The 18,475-nt window shown below is 35.6% G+C and overlaps 1 protein-coding gene across 2 annotated transcripts in view; it reads left to right on the top strand.

Annotated features, from left to right (window-relative positions):
* Positions 1 to 18,475, top strand: part of nlgn1 (neuroligin 1) — a 321,721-nt gene that overhangs the window by 79,688 nt on the left and 223,558 nt on the right. The gene's annotated exons all lie outside the window — the stretch shown is intronic.

Raw genomic sequence — 18,475 nt, 5'->3', positions numbered from 1 at the left:
TTATTTGCCAGGGGCAATTAGCACTGTGGAGTCATATTGTTGAGTCACATCAACCTCACGGAGCTAATTAGACACACTTGACCTTTTCGGCATGAGGATAATTTTAGTGATGGTACTTCACTCAAAGCTTTTAAATCAGGGGACATTTTACCTCTTAATTCTGAGTTCAGTTTGCAGTTTGTTTTGTTGAGTGAGAAAATATTCGATCCAGAATGGAGGTCCGAATGCCTAAAAAGGGGTGTGAATATTTTTATATGTTCCACTTTAAAAGGACAGCAGCATGTGACTCTGTGGTTTAGATAGGGCAGGACATCAGCAGATAACCTTGCACTCAGGTGATTTCCATTCCACTCATCACGAGACTACCAGCACCATTTGGCTGGACTTCTGTTGAATAAGGTCAGTCACTTTAAAGGTGTTGAATTTGTCATTATTTTGTACAAATTAGTTTTTACTTTGAGATGAGAGAGTTTTTGTTCTTAATTTTTACGTCAAAAAGCCAAATGTTGTTGATCATCACTGATTTGTAATAGCAATGAAAAGAGTAAAGCCTTCAACGAGAGGAATCCACTTTATAGACAGTCTAGTTGTTGCAAATAGGACATATGTTTTTAACACATGTTTTTGGAACTTTAGAACTTATGAAAAAAATTAATCAGTAACAATCAGTTTTACAACGGATTATTACTTGTCAGTTAATAAGTAGTTAACTTATTAACTGACAAGTAATAATCAGTTAATTATTATTAACTGATTATAATTATCAGTTAATACTTGATAATTATTAATTGATAATTATCTTTATTTTGTAAGATAAAGATAACATCTTTGTCTTTATCTTACAAGATAAAGATATAATCTTTATCATAACAATAAAGATAAAAGGTTATCTTTTATTGTGCAATAAAAGATTATCTTCTGCAACTGCAACATATTGAATATAAATTCTTAAATATCTTGTAAATGCTTTTACAAGATGTACAAATATGAACATGTGGTATATTTCTCATCATACCCAGTTGCACATTTCTTCTAATCTGAGTATGCTATGTTTATTAATTCTACAGTATTATATATTTCCTATTTAGTAGAAAAGTTTATTTTTCTTACTTTTCTGTTTTTATATTTTTGTCCCAGTTTGAATTAGCAAGATTCTATTTACCTGGATTTCCAGGGCAATAGTATTTCTATTCAATTTTAATTCTAATGCTTGTGCTTGTTTGTGAAAAAAATACAAATAAAAATTAAGATTAATATCTACTACGTTCATAAAAATCATTTATAATTAGCTTGCAGACTAACAGCAAATGCTTTTCTGATGTGTTTTATCTGTCTGTTGCATGACTCTTCTTTAATAACAAAATGAATGTTCTTCCGGTTACCTGACTGAGTAGCCTGATTCACACAGAAAGTGAAACCATAACCTGGTAGAAAATAACTAAAAAAAACAATGTTTGTTAAAACTATTTAATAACATGAAGAACATTGAACATGAAGAAATGCTTTTTTTTTTTTTTTTGGTTATGTGGGTTTTTTTCACAAAGTGACAGAGCCAAACCTGAAGCTGTGGTTTGTTCCTGGGTCAGTATTATAAAATCTTCTCAGTGAATAATTTATCAGTAAATCTTATTTACTCCACCATACTGTACTCCTCCTTTGTTGTTAATGAGCTTACAGTGACAGGTTTCATTGATAGTTTTCCCTCCTTTGGTTCACTGCACATACAACTTCTGGACAGAATGATCAATCAAACACAACACAACCCATTACTTCATCAATAGCATTGTGAAATTATCTCAGCTTTATATCTAAATAAAACAATAAACTTGATCTGACTTTACCTTTAATTTTTAAGGGAATTTACTCAATGTTCCTAAAAGAATAACATGTTCTAATAATAAAACATAACTCTCCTCAACATGAATAAATAGGTCTGGGTAACATGTTCACACAGTCACAAAAAAACAAAAACAAACAGTAATCTTGCAATCGGTATTTTACTGTATTGTTTTTACATCTGAAATGAATGTTTCTTATTTACAATCTGTTGTTGCAACTAGTCATGGATCCCTTGAAGTAACCCTGAACTGTCAATGAAGACCCCTTTAAATGTTACTGGAAAATTGGCCTTATACTAACATAAATAAGGATGTACTTACTATGGAAACCTATTAAAATTAGATCACCTATGTTAAAATACAACAGTATAAAAAACACTAGTATGCCAGTAAAAGGATTCTGAGCCATAGGTATGATTTGTTATTTTTCAGTTTTAGTCATTTACCACTTTGAAACCTTTGGATAATTGTATATCTACCTATTTTCCACTGTACTATAAAAAGGTAACAGCTGAAACAAGGTTATGGTCTACAGTCCTTCCATTAGAGGATCCAAACAGCTGCCATGAAGTTTCACAATACTCATTTAACAACACAGTGTCCCACTGCATGACTTTTTTTTAGAACTTCTGTTAGCTAGCTTGTAGTTTTGAGACAGAAGAAAAGAAAGACAGCTCAGACAGCAGAAAATGAGCTGGGATTCATTAAAATGCAGCTGCATGTTCATGTTTTTTACACTAATTGGTTTTGTCACCATGAAGCCCTGGGCTTCCTTTTTAAAATCACTTTTACGTCACACACACTCGCATCACTTAAACAACACTGTCTTACACTTAGATGTGACTTCAAGCTGTCATGGTAACTTACCAGACCAAGTCAAATGCACAGTTTGTATCTACTAACTCTCTTCCCATTTCATGTTTCCCTTTTAAAGCTGTGGGTTTTTTTGATTGTCACTGTAGAGAAACGTCTGAAAAAAGGTTGTGGTGGCATCAACAGTATGCTTCTTTTATTTTCAGATAAAAAAAACAAACAACAAATGTGTGAGAATGCTGCACATTATTTCAGAAAATCACTGATTCATCATTTTATAGAACAACATTAGAGCAGAGATGAAAAGGTCATCAACTAAAAGCATGAGTGAGTGCTCTCCACTGCATTGGCATTTAGAACCCTCCCGGGATTACAGAGCTCTTCTGATTCTCTTTGATGGTGTGATAATCCTGCAGATTTCATCCATCCTTTTGCAAGAATCCTAACAATTCACTAAAACTCTGTTAGAACACAGAACATTGTTAACATTTCTCATGTTCAGCGCAACAGACAGACAAACAGTCTGTACTTACTATTCATATACATATATGATAGTAATTACTATTCATAGACATATAACTATTTATTACTTATTAATAACTATCAACACCAATAACTATTCATAGATCAATATCAAATTTTGTTTCAATTTATCTCTGGAGATCAAAGTAATCTTTAATATCTATTATAAGGAAGGTTTGGCCCACTTCTCACTTTTAAGCCAGTTTTAAGTCACACCACTGCTTCAAAATTTGGACTTTGACTGAGCCCATAAATTTCTATTTCTTAATTTTCTGCCATTCGTTGGTGGATATCATTATAATGTTACAGGGTCCATTTCAGTGTAGGTTTTAATTAGGGGTGCACTGATTGAAATGTTTTGGCCAATCAGAATCTTCATAAAGCCTGACCTCCCAAATTAAATTTTGGCCATTACAGATAATTTTTTGTCTGAAAAATTGCTGAAAATAGTGATAACGTTGTTAAGTTGGCATCAGTCGGTCCTCTCTTAGAGCAGAAGACAGGATGTTTTTCAGGCCTTTGTTGATACATACTATAAGATCGGCTTCTCATGTATTGGCTGATCATCAATCTCCCAAAATTAAGAAAATCGGTGCCAATTTATCAGTTCACTCCTAGTTTTAATGCCAATTGTTCAATATTTCCTACATAATGTATTAAAAAAATAATCTGCAATCAATTTTTACTGTTTATATATACAGTATATGGCTTGAATTTTTCTGCATGGTCAGCATTGATATTAAATATATAGAGTGTCTTAATTTGTCACATGGTCCATTTTTATTTAGTGCCAAATTAAAGCAATCAATTTTTGAAGCAAAACATAAAAGCAGTTGAGCCTGAACAGGACGGACCTTCAGACCAGCCTTTCCTTCTCTGGAGCCATTTCTTATGCAGAGTTACACAAACATCTTTTCTGCTGAGTTTTGCCTCAAAAGCCTGAAGTCAGAATCCATATTTCTTTCTTGTGTAAGTAGGGTCACAAACTGGGGCTTAAAACCTCTGCAGTTGCTGTCATGCCATATTTCACAGTGCAGTGTGTGAACACAGAGCAGAGCTGACAAGTCTCTGCGTGAGGAGAGGAGGCTCAGTTCAAAAACAGCTTGACTCCCTGATAAATGGACTGGCCACTGGCCCATTAGCTGACAAACGTGGTCAAAATGAGTCAGTTTACCAAAGGAAACAAAAAGGAAAAAAGATGAAGAAATGTTGTTTTTTTTCCCCGTTAGCTGAGAGACGTGCTGCTATGACACATCCAGAGATGGATTTGGTGAGACTGGACAGTGACTACTGAACCACTGAGGCTTCAATCTTCCAACCATTTTAAAATCAGCTCCTCTAGATCCTACAACATTGTACAGCTCACAATTTGTCCTACATTTAGCTTATATGTGCTTTTATAAGTGGTTATTAGAAGTCCTTTATTATATTCGTCATTAACAATGAATGACAGTTTAATCTCAACTCCTAATAGAATCTAATACAAAATGTCTGCAGGAATTTCCTAGAGAAGTGTTGATTTCAGCTTCTTTTCATTGAAAAATTCAAATATTATAACTATGTGCAATATGTACATTTGAATGAAAAAATGTTTGAGTTTAAAAAATTCAAAAGCAAAACTGAAACCAACAAATATTTTAGTAATCAGTTACTCTATTGATTATTCAGAAGATTAAACTGACACAAATCTAGCACATTCTGCAAATTTCTCAATGAAACAGTTAAGCCTTTTTTATACAAATGAATTTCAAAGATGCAAATATGCAAATAATTCAGTTCCTAAAATGCAATAACACAAAATTCCTTGAGTGAGCCCAGATTCATTTGTAGCAAAAACTGAATCTGCAGCTAAAAACTCCTTCTAATGTCCACATGTGAAAAGCTCAGTCCTTTCTATTGGACTGAACATAAATGCAGTGTGGAGCTGATTTGGAGATTAGTGTTCTAACACGAAAATAATTGGACAGAAAAAGGGAGATATTTTCTTACATAATTTGAGCCAGGTGAATATAAAACTGCCACTCAAGGAGTTCTGGGTTGAACATATTTACAGACAAAGAAGGTTTTCATCTTAAACACAAAATGTTTATATTTTTGAACAGTTTTGGCTTCGTTTCTCAGAGCGTGTTGTTCTTTCAACAAATCTTTTTGAGTGTCTATTAAAGTTAACAATTAATCAACTACTTAATAAATTATTTAAAAATCGATTCATCATGAATAATCCGATCAGTTGTTTCACCCTTGGAAAAGAACACTCCAAAACTATTTTTCGCTTTTATCAATTTATTTCAAGGCTGGTCTCCTGGTTAAACATGGTCTCTCTGCTCCTTCCACTCATACAGTGGACGACATGAAAACACAATTACAAATATTGGTCATAAAAAGAGAAGACATGAGGAATGAGAGGTTTAGATTTGGACTCTGTTTGTGGAAATCTGCCTCACTTCATCTCTATCTCCCTCTCATAGTTTTGTTAATAGTCAGATAGCTTTTGACCATTAATATTTTTGATTAGATCCTGTCATGGACAGAGTGGAGCTACTTGTTATTTTCATGAGATGTTAGCATGTTAGAAATTATGAAACACTTGCTCACTATATGGTTTTGTGGGGCAATAAACCTTTTGGTTAAGAGTAAACATCACTAAATCCACGATGAATGATAGAGTAATACAAAAATTATGTTAGCAAGTTTTCCATAGCTTCCATTTTAGCATAACTTGCATTGAGGCTTTTTCATTTTGTTGATCCTTATGGGCCACAGTAGGACAGAGCAAAAATTCATTCTTCACAAGCATTAAAGTAAAGGAGTACCACAATGAAATGAAAAGGGATGGCAAGTAGATTCATATTGTGGAAATAAAACAGCAGTTTTGCAGATGTATCTTACTCATTTTAGCACAGTTAACCTTGAAGGCCATGTTGTTAGTCTGTCAGGTGACAGCTCAGAGCTGAGCCTCCTCTGGAACAGTATCCTCTTCCTAATGCATTTTCAGTCTGTTTGTTTAGTGTTCATTTGTACAAATGAGATGGAAAACAAAAAGCTCACTCCATGTAAACGCAGCAAATCAAGTTAAATCAAGAAGCTGTGGAAGTGCCCTTGAATACTGAAGAACTCATTACAGTACATAAAAGCTCACTGTTTGATCTGGGCTGTAATGTCTGAATCATGACCTGAACTGAAGTTTCTCTTTTAATGTTCTTGAAAATTTCATCCCTTTTTTCACAAGTAGAGCTCCCTGAAGGAAGAAAAAATATCTCTCTTTAACATTGAATTTTGTAAAAAAGTAAAAAATAATCAAGAGATTTTGATATGATTTTATACTCTTTTTAACTATACAGACTTTCTTGTCTGCACAACAGTCAGAAGTTTTTATTAATTAATTGATCAGTTCAGTTCAGTTTATTGTTATAGATCCAAATCACAAAACATGGCATCTCGAACACTTTCCAAAACAAAGTGGAATTCAGTTGAATCATAAAGACGGATTCCAAGTTAAGTATATATTTCAACTGCTCCTAGTGATCAAATAATCCAGTCAAGATCAGCTTAATATTTAAATCAGTTAGAAACGTACTCCTCCTGGACAAAACAACAGTAGACAGTCACTTCCATTGTGTTGTTGACTATACAGCAATCTTTCATTCTGAGCATGCTTGTAGCGACAGTGGAGAGGAAAAACTTCCCTTTAACAGGAAGAAACTTCCAGCAGAACCAGGACCTGGCTCAGCACAAACGGCCATCTGGAGGTTTGAAAAGACAGAGCAGAGACACAAAAGACATAGAAGTACCCAGGAGTACTTTCTGCGTTAAAGAGAGTGACAACATAATCACAGTCATTCTTTTAGTGGCTTCATCAGGGAGAGGAAAACCACCACATGAGCTCTGAGCTGGTCTTCAAGATTACCATGCTGCTTCCCAGTATCCTTGGAAGTCAGATCTTGGAGCTGGGATTGACCTCAGACCCAAGGTAACATTGTTCCAATTGAGAAGTATAGATTCCAACATGGCAGCACCCATACATTGTTTGTAGTACCTTTTAAACATCATTTTAAGCTTTACTCTCCATAAGCAAACAGCACTTTTAATTCGTACAGTTTATAGCTGCAGGTGCCTCATATAACATTTATTTTAGACGCACTCTTATATGTGTGTCTTGTAAAATAAACATGTTTTTACCACAGCTTACTACTGCTGATGCAAGGATCGGCCATATTAAAACGCAATTTATAATCGGGAACTGTCAGAGTTTCTCCCAATTTCCCAATGGGAAATCCAAGTTTGTTGGGTGTTCCAGTTGATTTTTCCTTCTAGAAAGTTTGCATTTCACAGTTTCGAGTACAACAGGAACACAACATTAAAATGAGATCTAGATCTCAACAGGGTTTACCTGGTTAAATAAAGTAATATATATATATATATATATATATATATTAATCACTGAGAAAGCTCAATAGCTTTGTATAGGGAGAGAGAGAGCTAAATACTGAGCCAAGTGTATCAACTACAGAAGAAAAAAACATTTTTGTCGGCAGCGGGAGCTATACATTTTTTAATTTTCATCAGAAATCTTGCTGCTGTGTTTTGGATCAGCTGGAGGCTTTAACTAAATTTTGTGAACTTCTGGAGATGAATGAACAAAGTCCTAAAAACTTGTTTAATATGGGATTTAAATAACATCCTGACCAAAACCAACACAGGTTTCTTACTTCATCACTGACGACCAATTTAATATCATCCACACTTAAAGCATTTACTTTCATAGGCAAGTAAAATTCTTCTTTCTCATGACATTACCACTACAAAATGACATTTCTATTACTGTTCCACAAATGAAATAAAAGAGGTGTTTCATTTAGAAATTTCTTTGTTCTGTGCCAGCTTTAGCTCTGTGAAAAATTATTTATCTTTTAATGATTTCTGTTGATTTTAGTTATTTTGCCACATTTATTTGTTTGAGATCATCAAACATTCTTTTTTAATGTCAGGCAAAAATAACCTGAGTAAATACAAAATGGGGAAAATAGCCATTCAAACCAACCTGTTTCTCTATAAAAAAAATAAATCACTGCATTTGTGAATGCAAAAAAAGAGAGAGAAAATAATGGACAATTATTGCAAATAATGAATATGTGTTGCTGCCATTTATTAGATTTATTGGACAAATAAAATAATGCATTCTCTATTTAGTCAGGTTATCTTTGTATGAGATTAAAATTTGACTGATGCACTGCTACTTTTAAGTGTGACATAAATAGACAAATTTGTCAGAGGTGGTTTTGCATGACAGGTCTAAAAGTCTGACTAAGTGTGTGATTTTGTGTTGCTCACGTCAGAGAGATTTAAATTTATTTATGCAGCTTTGGTGTTGGGTCATGCCTTCCCTTTAAGAAGCAAAGGCTAAACCCCACGACTTAGCTAAATAAATTCTAGACTTAGTCTCATAATGCAGTTAGTTAAGATGCCTGAAAAGTAGAGTGGTTGCAAAAAAGAAAATGGGCCAAAAAAAAGAGAAATGAGAAATCCTCAGTTCAGGTAGGTAAATCTCCCCCTCCTTCTTTGGCTGCCTCCTGCTGCTTGTGAGTAGGAAAAATGTTTTTCTGTGGTTTATTCCCCTTCTTTCCTGATATGATAAACGTAAACAGGCATCTAAAAGCAGGTCATCACATGCTAAAGACATGTGCATGTTTAAAGTCTAGCACTACTTCAGTTGGTTGACTTATTTAGTCCTCATGACTTGTGTTTCCTTTCGCCACAGACCTAAAATCAGAGGCCGGTATGCAGATTTATGCAACATTTCTTCTCATTTAGTTCTATTCTGCTGGCGGGGAGTCAAAGTGATTAAGTAATTCTCAATCCTGTCTGTCTCCTCTGACTAATCTTACTTTATATGCTACAGGCAACGGGCCTGGTGATGATCTGGAAAATTAATGCATCATCCCCCGTGCGCAGACTACCTTTTAGGATTGTATAATCTTAAGATCTTGTGAGTTAGGACAGATTTTCCCCTTTAAATGACATATTTTAGTCGTTCCCCTGACACCCCATTCATCATGTTTCAATGTCATCTTCACAAATGACAGCTTGATTATGTTCACTGCTGTACAGCTGTTTTGATGGATGGCTTGAGTATTAAGTACCATTTTTTAGAAACATGTTAAAGTTTAGATCTAGCCAGATTGTGTTTGTATGTGTCAGGAGTATTTTTCATAAAGCAATATTTTGCTTTTTGAAATAGCTGCTAATATTTATTTGATGAGGTTTGACGGTAACACTTTATTTGACGGATTGTGAATAAGACTGTCATGACACCGTCATAAACATGACATTACACCTGTCATGAACATGAATAAGTCTTCATGAATATTTATGACTGTTGTCATAAAGTATCATTTGGTAAATCATGACACTTTTAATATAAAGTTGACAATATTCAAAATGTCTTTGTTATGACAACTTGACATTAACCAAGAAATCATGATCTGACATAAATTTGTTATAAAAGTATTACTGATTAAACTTTAGCTTTAGTAACATAAAGCTACATAATTTTTAACAGTCATAAATATTCATGGAGACTTACTCATGTTCATGACAGGTGTTATGTCATGTTTATGACGGTGTCATGACAGTCTTATTCACAACCTGTCAAGTAAAGTGTTACCGAATTGACTTCAGTTTGGCTAAAGCGACACAGAGTTTGATTCCTTGGACAGTCTGCTTTCTTGGGACAATTCTGAAAGCTCACCTGAAATCTGGCGCAGACTAAGCAAGCAAACTTCTGTCCAAATGAAAGCATGTCATTTGGAAACAAACATCTGATATCTCACCCAGCATCTATGTTACCATGGCAGCACTGTGTTGCTGCATTGCTGCATTTATCTGTAGACAGAGCAAAATCCTGATATCTTACTGCCTTGCTCTTGACAAGACATTTTAACATTCAATAGTCAGAGAAGATCTTAAATGTCCATAAGTCAAATTGCCTGGTAAAGATCAACATTTCAGGTAGAACGATACTCCAAATTGCAGCTAAAGTTTCAATAGGTAGATACCTAATAACAATAAATTTTAAGGTTGATGAAAATGTAGTATGTGTTGATAGTTATCAATATTGTTGAAAACTGATGGTAAAACTAAATTATGGCAGATTTGTTTTTGACACTATTAGTCAAAATGACAGACAACACAAAAAGTCTAGTGTGACCCCTGCTGCAAACTACAGATGTTGCCATCAAACTTCTCCATCTACTTCTTTTGAGTTATTTTTTCGAGGATCGGCAAATAACTTATTGGTAAATTATAACCACCACTTAGTATGAAGTGTGCTTTTGTCTTTGATTTGCATGGCAGCACAGCACAAGAGAAAATCTAGTTGTGTGTATCAGCTTGTTTTTATGAGTACGAGTTGCCATGGAAAAAAATTACTTTAACAAGATGAGAAGAGTAAGAAATTTATTAAAACCATGCAAGGTGAGAACAAAAATACAGAATCAAAGGAATCTGTCAAGTCTGCTCTCACTAATAGATGATTCTGATTTCCTTTTACAAGTTCTGGTCAGAGAAGAGAGGTTTGATTGCTATGCAACAAGGTTTCAACATAGATGATCTTATCATTTGTCAATAGTTAAGGAAAGAGGGTTGCGTTTGAGGTTAAACAGGACAGCTTTGATCCTGATTAGTTCTGGGTCGGGAAAGTAACACTTAGATAGTCCAGAGCACTAGTATCAGGCCGATGCTGATACCAATACCAGTATCAGTATAATCAATTAGACCTTATCAAAGAAAGAAAGAAAAATATTTTCAAATTCTTGTCTATCCAGATATTTTAACCTACTATAGGAATGGATCTAAAAATGTCTGGGTCTGCACATATAGGCTTACTGTAGAAAACACTTCACTGACAACAAGTGGGGAGTTCACACAGAGCAGAGATGGATTAAAGTAATGGTTACCAGTGGAGTACTTGAGACAAATATTAGGACATTAGTCAACTACCAAAATAATCATAAAGGAAAGTGTGGCCTAATGCAAGCCCGCAATCTTTTTTCAAGTATCTGAAGCATCTTCAAGATCTGGTGATCCACTGCTTTGACTGACTCAGATTATTTGCTCACTGGCTGTAGCCTTATCACTTCTCTAGTCATGCCAGCACCCATGTCTGGTACATTTCTTTATGTGACAGCTCTGTCCAAACCAACTCTTTAACGTTCCTATCAGTGGACAAAATTATTTCAAAGTAATCCAGATAATGAGGTAATTCATCTTGTGCCTGGTTCATATGGCAAGATTTTTTCAATTGTCCGCTGATATGAATATTCAGATGTCAACCGGAAAATCTTGCAAAATTGCTCAAGACTAAGGATGAGTTCAGACTAAACAAACCTGGCTGACTGGGAAGAAGGAGTGATGATAACTTGTCGACTATTTTTTATTTTAAAGGTTTTGTTGGCTCTAGAGCCTTTATCTGATAGTTAATTGACAGGAAAGTGGGTAATGAGAGAAGGGAAAGACATACGGCAAAGGTCGCCAGGCCGGGAATTGAACCTGCGACGGCCACGTCGAGGACTAAGGCCTCCCATATATGGGTTGTGCTTAACTCCTGCACCACCACAGCACACCCCAACTTGTCGACTATTTTTAGCAGAGAAAAAAAACAATAGAAAAAGATGTCTTCAACATCAGCTGGACTTTCTGGTTCATGGTGGTAGTTGTTCAGCCTTTTGTACTTGGTATTCTCCTCCATGTGTAAATCATCTTGTTTTCTGATTGACTACCCATCACATTCAACAACCTCCTTGCCTGTTGTTCCTTGGGGAACACCGCACACGCTGCAGCATGTTGAATGTTCTTGGTTTTATTTTGAAGGGGCCCTAATGTCCTTCTGAGTGGACATCATTTTCAACACACCACACACACACAGATAATCTCATGAGATTATCTTGAGGTATTCCAATAATCAGAGCATTGGTAAGGTTATCAGAAAGAGAAAATCGGGACAAAAATATTGCAGTGTGAACCAGCCATTAGTGTTTTATTGTTTCTCAGTCAAGGTATCCACTGCACTGGTTAGTCAGCTGATCTGTAGTGTCAGTATCAGAATAACTTTAGTCTTTTCTCAACAATATGTAAAAAAAATAAAAAATAAATAATACATAAGAAACAGAATAATTAAACACCATGAATGTAGCATACTGAGTCTTATTTAAAACTAATCATTCTTTTAGCTGATGAGAACCTTAGATTTTTTTTTCAGATATACCGGTTATTCAGATATGAACTACACCATCAACTCCTACAGAATGTGTCATTTGTTTGCTTGCAGATGACTTCATTCACATCAGAACTTTTTGCTAAATTCCAATAGACTCCTGCTTTAACAGTGGGGAATGGATTCTATGTTTGTAGTTTAAATCCTGTGAGGATTTTATCTTTGGTTACTTGTAGATTACCTCTTTTGCTCATTGAACTGTGTGCTCTGGTAGAGCTCCTTTTTAATCTGCATTGGTGGTTGATTAAAGTTGTGTGTCTCTGTGCCAAAGCTGGCCTTGACTGATGCATACATGGACCAATATGTAGATATGGACAGATCTTGCGTGGAGTGCTAATCAATGCATAGACTCTTTATGAAATAATTACCTTACCTAGAAGAGGGCTAGCCTGAGGGTTCAGCTTGGATGTTTGAGTTAGTTTTTGTAGGTGTTTGTCTGTATCACTCTTACTTCCCAGGCGGCTTTGGAGTGGTTGGTTTTTGGTCTGTCAAAAGGCATGAAAGTCCATTTGAACAGTCATCCATTTATGTGGTCGGCATGAACAGACGTACAAAGACAGCGAACCAGTGGGCAAACATTGGTAGCATTTTGCTTTCAGGACTCATAGTTTTACTTTGTAAATCAAGTAGTCTTTTTCATGCTCTAAGGTATTCACCCCTAACATTAAGTGTGGAAAAACATCCAATGTCATTATTTATTCCATAGATTTAGAGCAAATGGAAACATTTAAGAAAGACTAATGTTTCCATTTAGGCAGGTTTAGCTCTTAAGTCAGGCAAAACCTGCTTCAAGAGCCTCCTTTGTGTTCTTCACTGTTTTCTCTGGGGAATGCTAAAAGCTGAATAAAATCTTTTGTGAGACTTTTTGGGAAACGGTATCCAACCTTCATCCGGGCCTTCAACAGCAATAAGTTGGGATTTAATTTCATACCGCCTTTGTCTTTCATTCAAAGTCTTCAATGCTTACCTTTGCTTTAAGATCTTGCCAAGTCAGCAAACACCCCTCATGTGCTCTTCCTAAAGTTCTCATGACTTTCTAAAGTTTCACTGGGATGTTTAAACTATGCATAATTGATTGCCACGCAGTATCAACACGCAGTGCCTGCTTTTGGAACAGCATTTTACAAAGGACATCTCTCTGTGTTGGTCTAAACAAAGTGTTTCTTAATGAAGACACTCTTAGGCTCACTAAAGTCCTTCTTACTACTTCTAACATTTTGTCATGCTGGGGGTTTTTTCTTATCTTATCTGACTGGAATTCTAAGATTTTTCCCAATTTTTTTACATGTATTTTTTACTCCTCTGATCATGATTATACCTTAAATAATAAAACTGGCTTGATTTCCATCCAAATAAAAGCTTGCTTATATGACTGCAGTCTATCCAGATTGTTCAGTCTGTGTGCAACCTGTTTAAAAGACATAGTACTGCCAAAAGCAGATGAAGAAATGAGGGGAAGAGTGTATGATAGCAGTGAGAGAAAATATAAATAAAGCTGTAAAGATAACACACACAAGGACAGATAGATGAAAGTCCCATATTCCCAATCAGAGCCGATATCAGCTGAGACCTCACCAGTATCTGTGGACGTGTATCACTGATATTCCACAGTGGCAGGTAGGGGGCTAAAGGCCAGTGTCAGGACCTGCTTGTCACTTGATGATTTAGAAATTAAACTTGATTGTAGGAGGACATGTTTCTCCCTCACACCTTTTCTTGGTTTCTGTGATAAGACCTGTCATGCAGCTGTCGTGTCTGCTCTGATCCCCACTAACCCCTGATTCAAAAAAGATACCATAGTAATTACTGCACATGTGCAATTCCAATAGCAGCCACATCTGTCATGGGTTTCTTTTATATCTCACAAGTTTTCATTTGTTCTTTTTTTCCTAGTTATTTTAGATTATTTATTGGGGAGTACATAGTGGTTTCAGGATTCAGTTCTCAGAAACACTCAGGTTACTTTGTGAACTTAAGTTAAGGAATTTAGAATCTTTATTTTTTTTATTAATCGTCCTGATCTAATTGCTTTGGTTGCTACACTTATCTACACCAATCATGTGTAGCATTATGACAATTTGTTCGGTAGCCAGGCAGCATTATACTCTAACCACTGTGATATGCGGTGTGTTCAGGAGCCTTTCCCTCAAAACCAGCTTAAATTCAGACAAATTCAGTAGCAAGGTCTCAACTATAGTATCTGACCACACACTTCCCCATTGCATCACTAAACATCACCAATTATCTGTGGTCAACATATTATAACAGACAACTGCAAGAAATTATTGTTTTCTTTCAACTGAGTTGAACTATTTTGTTTACATATAATTTTGTATTTCAGCCCAGCTACAGTTAAAAGCATACTTATGGAAGTCGGTCTCTACCAGACATTCTTATGTTGTATTCGTGAATCTGCGGTAAGTGCATCTTTACTGACACGTTTCAGTGTCCCTGTAATGAAGCCAGATACTTTCAGGAACAGGAAAAGGAAGCAAAACCTTAGTTGTTTTATGCAGTAACTACAGTCATGGCCGTTAAATTGGAATATGTTTTAATTGATTGATTTATTCAACAGACTCCTGGTCCGCATATACATAAAACAGAGACATGATTCACAACAATAACAACAATAAAAGATTTATGTGTTCTGTTAAGGCTCATTTTTCAGGTGTATATTTTGAGAATAACATATAAGCAGGTATTAAATAAGCTTTTCATTAAGCCCACAGTTATATATTAAAATGTTTTCTTATTGGTCTAGTGTAATATTAAAATTTTAAATGTTGTGTTTCAATATTGACTGTAAGCAAAAAATCATCACAATTAAGATGGATATAGGCCTGAAAACATCAGTCAGCATGGAATAATCAATATAATGTGCTTTACTCAGTGAGTTGACTTAATGGAAAAAACTTTTTAATCATTCTGAATAGAATAGAATATACTTTATTGATCCCCAAGGGGAAATTGCTTATCCATTGACAAGCTACTCCATCTAAGGTGTTAATTAATAATACAAATATAACCATAAGAGATAAAGTTTTTAAAATACATATGTACCTAAGAGTAGTTCAATAAATAAAGAATAAATAAATAACAAGCATGCACATGCAAATATATTAATATAAAATGAGCGCAGAGAAAATTAGATTTAAGTTACTCATAGTTGGGTATTGCAAAGTCTAATGTCTACAGGCAGAAATGATTTTCTGTGTTGCTCTGTGGTTCACTTTGGTAAAGTGAGTCACTGGCTGAAGGTGCTCATGTGTCCATCCAGCACGTCATGAAGTGGATGAGACTCATTGTGAAAGACTACCTGCATTTTGAACAGGATGCTTCTCTCTGACACCATCGTCAGAGAGTCCAGCTTCACTCCAACGACGTCGCTGGCCTTCCGGATCAGTTTTTTCAGTCTATTGATGTCCTCCACCTTCAGCCTGCTGCCCCAGCATGACTGTATATGAGAACTATTAATCAGAGACCAACTTCAGCCTTAGAAGACAAAGCTGCTCTGGGGGTGGGAGCCATGTTGCCTCCTGTATCAAAAACAACTGGTGAAGTGCTGAAATGGGCTGATAGTGTCAGATGGAGCTTGAGTGAGGCACTTGTGAGTTTTTGAAACAAGCAGTACTGAAGGTGTTTGCTCCAACTGTGGCTGGGTCTTTTCATCAGAGCAGATTTAAGCTCGACTTTAAAATAGATTGTTTGGGAGATTGTCTTTTATTTCTGTTTGTCCCATTTTATTTCTTTGCAATACCATGCACCTAAAGAGAAAAAGTGCATTAGTCTTTGGGGATATTGTAAATTACATAATGGGGGAAGACATTTTTATGACCAAACCCTGATGGTAAAAAGACCTGAAGAAGAATAGAGAGATGGGTGGTGCTGTTGTTTTCCCAGAAACTCTGATGATCAGAGGACTGAAGGGAGCCAGGAAACATGTCAAGAGTTTAATCAGAGAGAGAACAGCATTAACCGACTTTAATCCGGATTACAGGCCAGCGAAGACACAATATCTGATTTTGTTCTCCATAATATCGTATTATCACTCAGCGTAATGCTAAAAGGTCACCATAAATGACCCACAGCATCCATGAAGTTCTGTTTTTAGAACAGGCCACACATCCACAGGCAGCAGTCGAGCCGTTCTTCTTAGGCGTTCCACATTTTGAAAGAAGTGACTTTTGTGTCTAGTGCTCATTCAGCACTTCTAGGAAGCACACTCAGCTTTTGCTTATCAAATCACTTGTCAGATTCACAAAGGCAAGCTGAGAATGCTGTGGGACAAAATTATATGCAGGGAAACTTCTTCCACTTAAAGTTATTAGAAAGAAGCACTCGCACAGCTGAGAAGGACTGGCTCATGAACATGAGCTACTGATGCAATTGTAAATCTTGTAAGTTAATACCCCACTGGGTTTACCTTTGTACTCTTTTTATGTGATTTTTGTTTACATTTACTTTAATAGAGACTATGTGGCTATAAAGTCAGACTGTTGCAGAGGATGTGGGTTGCAGTTCTGGCTGGTAATTGTAGTTGGTCGGATGAGAATGGGCGTTTTCTGGCTAAGGCCGTTCAAGGCCTGGTGGCATCACATGTTCTGAGTTCATGTTGCATAAAGATCCAATCAATTGTTTCCTGCATGCCACACATCTTGCAATCTTACTTCAGCATGTTTTTGATGTTATAAAGTTTACATGTGAGCATGTCAGTAGGAGTGTACTTGTGCTTGTGTGTCTGTGTATGTTTCTGAAGGACATACATGTTTATGATTCTGTGTGAATAAAAAAACTTAATGTGACAACATGTTGGGTGGTTAAAGAAGCAACTGACCACTCCCCCCGGCTGAGATTCAGTGATAGAGCACAACAAAAAGAAAGTAATCAAAATAAAGTCCAGCATTCAGCTAGTGAACGTTGAAGAATCATCCGTTGTCCATGCTGAGTTCTTGATGTGTAAGGCTAGCTGACTTTAAGAGAACTTACATCTCTGTTAGAAAGTCAAATTAAAATGTATTTTGGCTAAGATTTTCAAAAATTTAAAAATACATCACGAGGGAAGAAATCCATTTCAGGATCACAACATAACCAGCATCTCATTCAAGAGTGAATACTATAGAAGTCCATAAAATTCCATGTGCTTCAGTTTTACTCTCATTACTCTGTAGAATTACTGTCAGTTTCTTTCACAAATAAATAATAAGCTGCATTTTATATAATGATCCATAGACATAGCGTTACTGCCTCTGCATTAAAGTGTAAAACATTTGAAATTAGGAATCATGTTCAACAATTTCAAGGCAATACTTAGATAAAGATGAATTTTGTTTTGAGACACACATAATCCAAATTTTTGAAAGTCATAAATACACAAGTTATTATTACGTCAGTGTGGCTTGTCTACTTTGATGCTGGACGCAGTCTGGATTCAATCACCCATTTACGATGCATCCTTAGATCTCCTTTTTATAAAGCAAATCTTCCCTGACATGTCAGGTTCAAGTCTGACTTGCCAAAGGTAGCACATGGAAAAAAATAAACATAAACCCTGTTATTAGTACAAAAGTGTCAACTCATTTTCCTCATTTTGGGAGATCGTGAGTGTCTTCAAAGAACCAGTTGTGGCAGAATGTATTTTCCAGTTTTTGTGCTAACCTAGCTAAGCCAAGCTAAGCTAACCTAACAATCTTGATATATGGAACATGACATGGATCCCTGACATCTAAGCAACCTGCTTGCTTTTGTCACAAAAAAGTAAATTCTCTTTTTATTTTTTATTTTTCTTTCCTTTGTTATTTTGGATTTATCAATTGTCTAACAGGCCACATATAATGATATTATTAATGTTTCCTACATCTGTTATTTTTCTAATCTATTAATCAGCATTTAATGTAGAAATACAAAAAATACACTATCAAATTGAAAGTTAATGTGAACAAGAAATTGCTTTAATTGTTTTCTGTTTGTTTTTTTGTTTACAGTGTTTGCTTGTGTATTATTTAACACAAGATGAACCCTGAATGAACAACAG

The sequence above is a fragment of the Xiphophorus hellerii genome, chromosome 9 (genome assembly GCF_003331165.1).
Source record: "Xiphophorus hellerii strain 12219 chromosome 9, Xiphophorus_hellerii-4.1, whole genome shotgun sequence".
In the NCBI taxonomy this organism is placed as follows: domain Eukaryota; kingdom Metazoa; phylum Chordata; class Actinopteri; order Cyprinodontiformes; family Poeciliidae; genus Xiphophorus; species Xiphophorus hellerii.
This window is presented reverse-complemented; position numbering and strand designations above follow the sequence as displayed.